This window comes from Leucoraja erinacea, chromosome 1 (assembly GCF_028641065.1).
Source record: "Leucoraja erinacea ecotype New England chromosome 1, Leri_hhj_1, whole genome shotgun sequence".
Lineage (NCBI taxonomy): Eukaryota > Metazoa > Chordata > Chondrichthyes > Rajiformes > Rajidae > Leucoraja > Leucoraja erinaceus.
In genome coordinates, this window is record NC_073377.1 from 102,676,939 (window position 1) to 102,685,260 (window position 8,322).

General features: G+C 42.0%; 1 long non-coding RNA gene across 1 annotated transcript; it reads left to right on the plus strand.

Annotated features, from left to right (window-relative positions):
* The first annotated feature begins 1,636 nt into the window (after window positions 1–1,636).
* Window positions 1,637–7,919, plus strand: LOC129700147 (uncharacterized). Its single transcript, XR_008723984.1, has 3 exons — window positions 1,637–3,241; window positions 3,348–3,502; window positions 5,044–7,919. It is a non-coding gene; the product is annotated as an uncharacterized LOC129700147 (long non-coding RNA).
* Window positions 7,920–8,322: the final 403 nt, after the last annotated feature.

The following is an 8,322-nucleotide window of genomic DNA, read 5'->3' on the forward strand; positions in this document are numbered from 1 at the left end:
CATAGTGGGTTACGGAGGTTGGACGAAGACGGCCCCTCGGTGGGTGCCGGAGGTCGGAGAGAAGCCGAAGAGGAGCAAGTTCCAATGTAGTTACGACCAATGCGCGGGAACATGACAGCAGAAAGAGAATAGAGGAGGTTGATGTTCTTTCTTTGGTAACAGGACAGTGGTTGACACGAAGCAATTCTCGACAAGAGTAACAAGGGCTATTCTGATGAAGATGATCAGCATAATGAACATAATGCAAATTGTTCCTTAGAAAATGTGCATTTCAGACCTGAAATGTGTAGCTGGTGCGATTGAGGTTCAAGCTGGAATGCAGTGTGATGGGATTCAAGTTCTTGAACAAAGCCAAAAAAACGATTGTCAAATAGCCTGAGTGTCTTTTAAGAGGCACCAGCGAGAGCTGCAGTTTGCGTTTTATTTTGTCTGGATGTGTTATTTTTCTATTTGCTTACTTACGAACCCTGCAAATGTAATTCAGACTTGTATTTGATATTCAGGCTGCATAGAAAGAGTCATAATTAATCTATTTAGCTGCAATGCAAGTGAGGCATAGGCCATTCTTTGATTGCTGCTTAAAGGCTGTTGGAAAACAGCAAGGTGGGCCTTCAAGGAGGTGTAAAGAGAGCATGGTGTGCCGTCCAAGAGAGGACTACGGCAGCTGAAGACGGGGCCCGCAATGGGTGCCGGAGGTCGGAGAGAAGACGAGTGCCAATGGTAGTTACGACAAATGCAAAACGCTACAGCTGAAAGCCAAGGGATCTCTGGTAAGGAAGCCGATCTTTGTCAGATGACAGAACACCACATCCAAGTCAACACTAAACGACAAAATGAGGAAATTACTGAGCAACATACATACATGGGAGGAAGAGGAGCATCAGAACCCTACTATGGATTGTCTGGTAATGAGGATAAGACCCATCCAGGACCAAACAGGAGTTCATGAGCTTCACAACTGACGCTGCTTGTTGGTGGGAAATACAAGCGAGGATGTAAAAGAGAGCAAGGTGTGTTGTCCAGGAGAGGATACGGCAAATAGCCTGACCAGCTCTGGGAGGACTCTGCTGGCAAGGCAGAATCTCCAGGAATGATGCACCTTTTTGACTGATGATGGAGCCATCACCAATTCGACACCTGAAATGCAACACCTGAAACCCAAGGGTCTAAAGAATGAAGGCTATCTTTGTCACAGCGAGGAAGACGGATGGACACTGGTCCAAAGAGATTACTCGGCAGCATGAAGATCAGAACCCTACTACTACGGAGGTTGGGAAAACAAGGCCCTCACAACTGACCGGAGGTATCTGGAGAGAACCGAAGATTAAGAAGCAAGCTGGACCAATGTTAGCAGTGCCATTGGATTTGCCAGAAGGGCAAAGCAGAGAAAGATGTAGAGGAGGTTGAGGTTCGGGGAGGACTCTGCTAACAGCCAAGTCATCCTGACAGATGCATTCTTTTGATTGAGATGGAGCCATTGGCAATTTTAAATGAAAGCGATCCAAATGATGACGATAAGGAAAAACCCAGCCAGGAAAGCTTTCAGTTCTGAAAGTTCAATGAGCATCATGATGGTGACGCTGCTTGTTCTGGAAAAACGACGAGTGTCTTTTGCGAGAACAGCGGATTTTGAGGATGTTAAAGTGAGCAAGGTGTGCCTTCCAAGAGAAGATTCGGCAGCTGAAGACGGGCCCATGGTGGGTTACGGAGGTTGGACGAAGACGGGCCCTCGGTAGGTGCCGGATTTCAACCCAATAATCTCTCCTAGATGCAACACTTGCAAGAACATAGATATTTGAATGTTAACTCAAACATTGCAGGATGTCCAAACGCAGGTGATGGAAGTTAAACCTCACTTCACACCCCCTTGCAACGCTCAGGTTGCCAGAAGAAATGTACAGAAAGCGACACCTGAAAGCCAAGGAGTTTGGGAATGAAGCCTCTAGTTTCCGGAGGACAGAGGCCCAAACAAGTCAACACAGATTAAAAGTAGGAGGAAAAGGCCCAGCCTTGAACATACAGGAGGGCAGGAGGCACTTCTTCTCTGGGGAAACCAAAGCATCAGCATAGACCAGAAGATAGTCATTGGTGAAGTAGGCTGGTCTCCACTGTGCGATACTATTAGATTCACCCCAAGGACTTGGCCAAAAGAAAGATGTCCAGGATCCTGACGTGCTCTTGGAGGGCACTGCTAGCAAGACAGAAAAATCCCAGGATCACAAAAGAAGCACAATGAAGAACAACTATCATTTACTGATAAACCTGCAGTGTCTTGGATATTAATTTGAGATCGATCTGTACTGAAAGATGTGACAGATCGACGGTTGAAGAGCTACTTAACCTTGCCCTGGAGGATGATATTCTACAAGGCGTCCAGGCTGAGAGTCGCTGTCCAACCTGAGGAGATCCAGTGCATCTGTTGCCTTCTCTCGCCCAGTCCAACATAAGGTATGTAAAAAGCTACTGAAAAGAGCTTAATATTTTATTCCCAACAAACAGGGTTTTTTAAGAGTCAGTGAAAAGAGATGTAATATTTCATTCCCATAGTCTGCCATGTCCATTTAATCTGGTTGTCCTGTTTCTCTATTTGTAGTGCTTTGTTTAGAAGCATGCATCTATTTCAGACCAGTATTTGATCTTGTGGATCGTGCCATAATTTATTAGTAATTGTATTGTGACAATGTAAGGTGCTGGAATAGGCATTTGAACCTTCTTCAATAGGTAGCAAAAAAATGGTAATGGTAAAAGGATGATTAGTAGGATGACCACAATAATCTTCGAAGCTGGTTCTTGTTTGATCCAAACATAACTTGCTGTTGTAGTGACTGATCATGATACATTTGTCTGGACCTGGGTTCGATCCTGACTACGGGTGCTCTCTATGGAATTTGTTCATTCTCCCTGTGACCTGTGTCGGTTTTCTCTGAGATCTTTGGTTAACTCCCACACAAGGCGTACAGGTTTGTGGGTTAATTAGGTATGGTAAAGATTATAAATTGCTCCTACTTTGCGTGATAGTGATAGTGTTAATGTGCGGGGATCACTGTACGGTATAGACTCAGTGAGTCGAAGGGCCTGTTTTTGCACTGTATCTAAACTAAACTAATTCACTGATTCTCTTGTGCCCTTGCCTCTGTCTCTGTCTCTGATTTCACCAACGGATACGGAGGACCTCCACTCCCAGTAACCTTCCTCCTCAACCCTCCTTCTGTGCTGTCTTGGGCAAGCAGAAGTCACCAATGTAAGTGTTAACATTTACATTCAAAAAGAGATTTTCAATTTAAAAAATATTTAATGTGGATACCTTTACTGTTGATTTTGTTTTTAAACTTTTTTCTTTATTAAAGATTGATGGACCCATGCTCTCAGATCTTAGCTATCATGGACCTTCTGTGGACCAATGAGCTTAACCTGGCCAATCTGCACGCTGACAGTTGCCGTCTTGCCCGAGGAGATCCAGAGCATCTGCAATGTTCCCTCGCTCATTCCACCAAAGCCTCTGGTAAGAGCAACCAAAAAGAGTAATTTATCCCTCACTGAGAGTCTTTTAAAAATCACCAGAAAAAAATGTATTCCCCAAGTCTGCCATTTACATTTATTTTGTCTGGATGTCCTATTTCTTTATTTGTAGTGCTTCGTAACAAAAGATACAAAGTTTGGGCTGGGAGTTGAGATTCAGGCTGGGTAGTAGGTATCACACAACTTAACACAACATGGTTTGTGTGAAAATATTGTACACAAGCTAACATTTTCTTGAAGATCTCAGTTACATAAATGCAAGTTGCAGGCATCAAAGGCCTTTATTTTTCAGCAGGCCCCAATCATTAAATGACAAGAAACTGTACACAGTAATTTAGAGCCATGGGAATCTGCAGATGCTGGAATCTTGATCAAAAAACAAAATGTGTTGCTCAATGGGTCATGCAAACCTCAATGGAAGAAATGGTCAGCCAACATTGTGGGTTGTGATCCTTCTTCAGTCTGTTAGTCTAGCACGAGCAGGGAATATTAGAGGTAAATATGAACAAAAAATGGCAAATGTTGGAAATAAAAAAACAAAATGCTAGAAAATTCAGCCCATCAGGAAACAGAAACAACATAATGAATGTTGATTAAAGAACAATCCGTAATCTTTTGAGATGTCTTTCATGAAATCTGTTGCTTCAGTAGATTTGTGCTCAATGAACGCATGACTTTAGGAACCAAATTGAGTTTTTTAACTGGCTGCATCTGATATTTTACTTGTGCAAGACCAGACCAGAAACTCCTTGATTTTGTGCATCTTTTTGTCACTAAATGGTGCCAGAGTCTGTCTTTCCATAGCAATAATCTATTAGGTTTATAATTGTGCACCAGCTAACAATACTTTCTAAAGAGTCATGCAGCACAACTTAACCCTGTCAACCCAGATGGTCCATCTAAACTAGTCTCATTACTTGCGTTTGGTTCATATCCCTCTAAATCTTTTGAATCCATGTACCTGTCCAAGTATCTTTGAAATATTGTCCCTCAAATTTCCCTGGCAGCTCGTTCTTTATACCATCCACTCTCTAAGTGGAAAAACTTGCCCCTCAGTTCCCTATTACATTTTCCCTCTCACCTACAACCTATGGTTTAAAAGATATGTGGACAGGTACATGCATTGGAAAGGTTGAAAGGGATATGGACTAAATGCAAGCTAATTGGACTAGTTTAGATAGGGCATCTTGGTCATATTGATTTAGAAGCTTATCAAGAGAAAATTTTATGTTATGCTGATAATGTTTGTTTAGGGTCAGAGGTCAAATATGACTGGTCACGTGTGTGACCTCACACGGAAACATTTTTTTCATAACTCGGTTTTATTTACAAACCCTGTGAATTTTACAAAGCTAGAATGTTCATATCTTTAGCAGATGCATTTTAGTTCTGTAGGTAGGAAAATAGCAATGAATAAGATTAATCTTACAATAATTTTTTAATGTATTACTTTATGTGATGCCATCTGATCACATGTGTGACATTTTTGGTTCACTTTCCAATAAACTATTCTATCTTTTACAGCTGGGTTTGATCCAGAGTATGAGGCACTGCCCTAACCATTAGAGATGGATGCCATGTTGAAAATAACCTCAAGTATTCAGAAAGGAATGGATGGATCCTGCTTCTTATTGCTCCCTCCAGCAAGATGGCGGTGGAACGCTTCATCCTCCAGATCAGCACAACAGCAGTCTGCAGTACCATCGGGCAGCTCATTGTGATGATGGTAGCCGGAATCACCAGGACAATGGTCCAGACTTCCAATTTGTACATTGACATAATTGAAACTGCCTTATTGGGTTAAAGCACAGAATGGATTTAGATGAATGAAATAATATGAGCTACTGAATTCCATCATCACCAAAAAAGCATGCCATCATTTCTACTTCCTCAGAAGACAAGGATATTTGACATTAATTTAAAGACTCTTACCACCTTCTACAGTTGAACTGTAGAAAACGTACTGCCGGGTTGTATCACAGCTTGGTTTGGGAACAGCTTTGCCCAAGACCACAAGAAATTGCAGAGTTGTGGATCACTCCAGCATACAAACCAGACTTCCCACCATTGACTACATCTACACTTCACTCCCTTGGGAAAGCAGCCAACATAATCAAAGACTTCCACCCTTGTCATTTCCACTTTTCCCTGTTTCCACCACAAAGAGGGTATAAAAGCTTGAAAGTGCGTACCTTCAGACTCGGGAACAGCTTCTTCCCCTGTTATTTGAATTCTGAACGGTCTTTCCAGAAGCTAGGATACATTTCCTAATTTCCAATCAACATCATTGTGAACATTGAACTTTTTCTCAGAAACGATTATGCTACAATGTTGAGAAACTGTATGCTGCACTATGCATGTTTCCCCTCTCCTTACCTATTGTGCTTGTGTATGGCTTGATTGTATTTATGTACAGTATTACCTTATTTAATTGCATAGCATGCAAACAAAAGCCTTTCACTGTATCTCAGTGTACACAACAATAAAGCAATTTAAACGTTTTGTGTGCCACAGTAGATTACTTCACATTGCCATATTATATTCCTTCTGTTATGTTCTGGCCCACACACTCAGCTTGTTTCTATCCCTTTACATCTTTCTATCCCTTTCCCTCTTTACATCCTTCTCACTGCTCAAACATTTCCCAAGTTTTGTATCATCAGTAAAATTGGAAATGTGATATTTAGCTTCCTCATCCAACTAGTTGAAGAAGACTGAATAATCAGGGTTCCTGTGTTACCAACCTATTTATTCCCAATCCTTTCTGCCTGACAGCCAATTCTCAATAGCCAGCAGTATACTACACTAATCACATACTATCTGAAGTTCTAAATGTACCACTGCCATTGTCCATTTAACCAACCATATCCTCAAATATCTTCAAAAAAATTAACACCATCCACTTTTCTGGATTAAACTCCACTATTGCTCAGACCATTTGCCCAACTGCTTTAGATCCTGCTGTAAATTTTGATAACAATCTTCACTGTCTATCATACCACACACATTAGTGTCACCTGCAGACTCTCAATCCCAAAAGGCCACTCCATTACAACTTGCCTTCATTTATTGCCTGCTTAATTAGTCCATTTTGATCACTTTAGCAAGTCTACGGCTGCCTTGAAATCGCTTGGGAAAGCAGCCAACATTTGTTCTGTTTTATTCCATTCCTTTTAACCATCTCTTTCCCCTCCCCCTCCCACAGGTTGGCATGGTGGCGCAGTGGTAGAGTTGTTGCCTTGCAGCGCCAAAGTCCTAGGTTAGATCCCGACTCCGGGTGTTTGTATGGAGTTTGTGACCGTGTGGGTTTTCTCTGAGATCTTCGTTTTTGGGATGTGGAAGGAAACTGGAGAAAGCCTACATGGTCACAAGGAGAACGTGCAAACTCCACACAGACAGCACACAAGGTCAGGATCGAACCTGGATCTTGTGCGCTGGTGAGATAGCAGCTCTACCAGCTGAGCCACTGTGCTTCCCTGGGATGCTAATGATCTTAGCAACCCAGTAACCTGACCCAACTCTACCCAGCCTCAACTCCACACAAATCTCCTATCATTTTATTCGAACACACTCTTAATTACCCTCCCATCTGCTACGGTATAGAAGAGTCACATCAATGATCCAATTCTTCAATTGCCTTTGAAGTTTCTGCCTTTGTGATAAGCTGCCGATGATGAAAAGTGCCCCCATTGTTCCCGCTGCTTCTATGTTACCCTGTGCATTATGATCAAGGGATTAGTTACTTCTAATGGGAGAGGATGTATCTGCAATAGTACTATTTGCTCTGCTTCCATGGCTAATCATAGGTATTTCTGATGTAAACACTTCACCTTGTTCCGTTAGCACAATTATAACCACATTGATTTTCTTGATTGAGTAAATGGAATGAGAATGGATGTGGGGGGAGAGGTAAGTCTAAATGTAATAATATAAACAGAAGTAACATTTAACTTTTCAAACTTTGTGCAAGACCATGTCTATGTCTTGGGTTCACCTTTCATCCCACGTCTGCCATTTTCCCCCCAAAATATAAACTATATGCAGAAGAAAAAATATATACAAAACCAAAGACTGTAAAAACTCATTATCAGTGCCTAAACATTGGATGGTGTCATAGAAACATAGAAAATGGGCACAGGAGTAGGCCATTCTGCCCTTCGAGTCAGCACCACCATTCAATGCGATCATGGCGGATCATCCTAAATCAGCTCGCCATTGCTGCTTTCTCCCCATATCCCTTAATTCCGTACTTTGATTCCCTTGATTCATACTTTGTAGTGTTCACACCTATCTAAACAAAATATCCTTGTGGCCTCCATGAGGTGACATCCCTGTCCTTGTTTGAGGGGGGTTTCCACTAGACTCTGCCCTTCAATGTTCAGCAGCGGAAGGACCCTAGACTGTGCTTCTTGAGTGTCTTACCATCATTCTTTTCCCCAAATAAGCATTATTCAGAATAATAAAAAATAAGCACAAAACAAGAACAGTGCAAAAACTTTTCTGAAATTCTCAGTGTTTATACATTTATTAGTGTTCTATGGTAGTGTTCACAAATTATCCTTATTCCATGCACCCTTGCCACTCATGTGGCTCCATTCCCTTGTAGAAAAACACAAATGCTGGAGTAACTCAGCGGACAGGCATCATCTCGAGAGAAGGAATGGGTGACGTTTTGGACTGAGACCCTTCTTCAGAGCTGCCATTTTATTTAACTTGTCCCACTTCTTCCTTAATGTTTGACTGCTGCTGCTGCAGCCCCTTCCCCTGGGGTGTGTTCATAAGTGATAAGAGCAGAATTTGGCC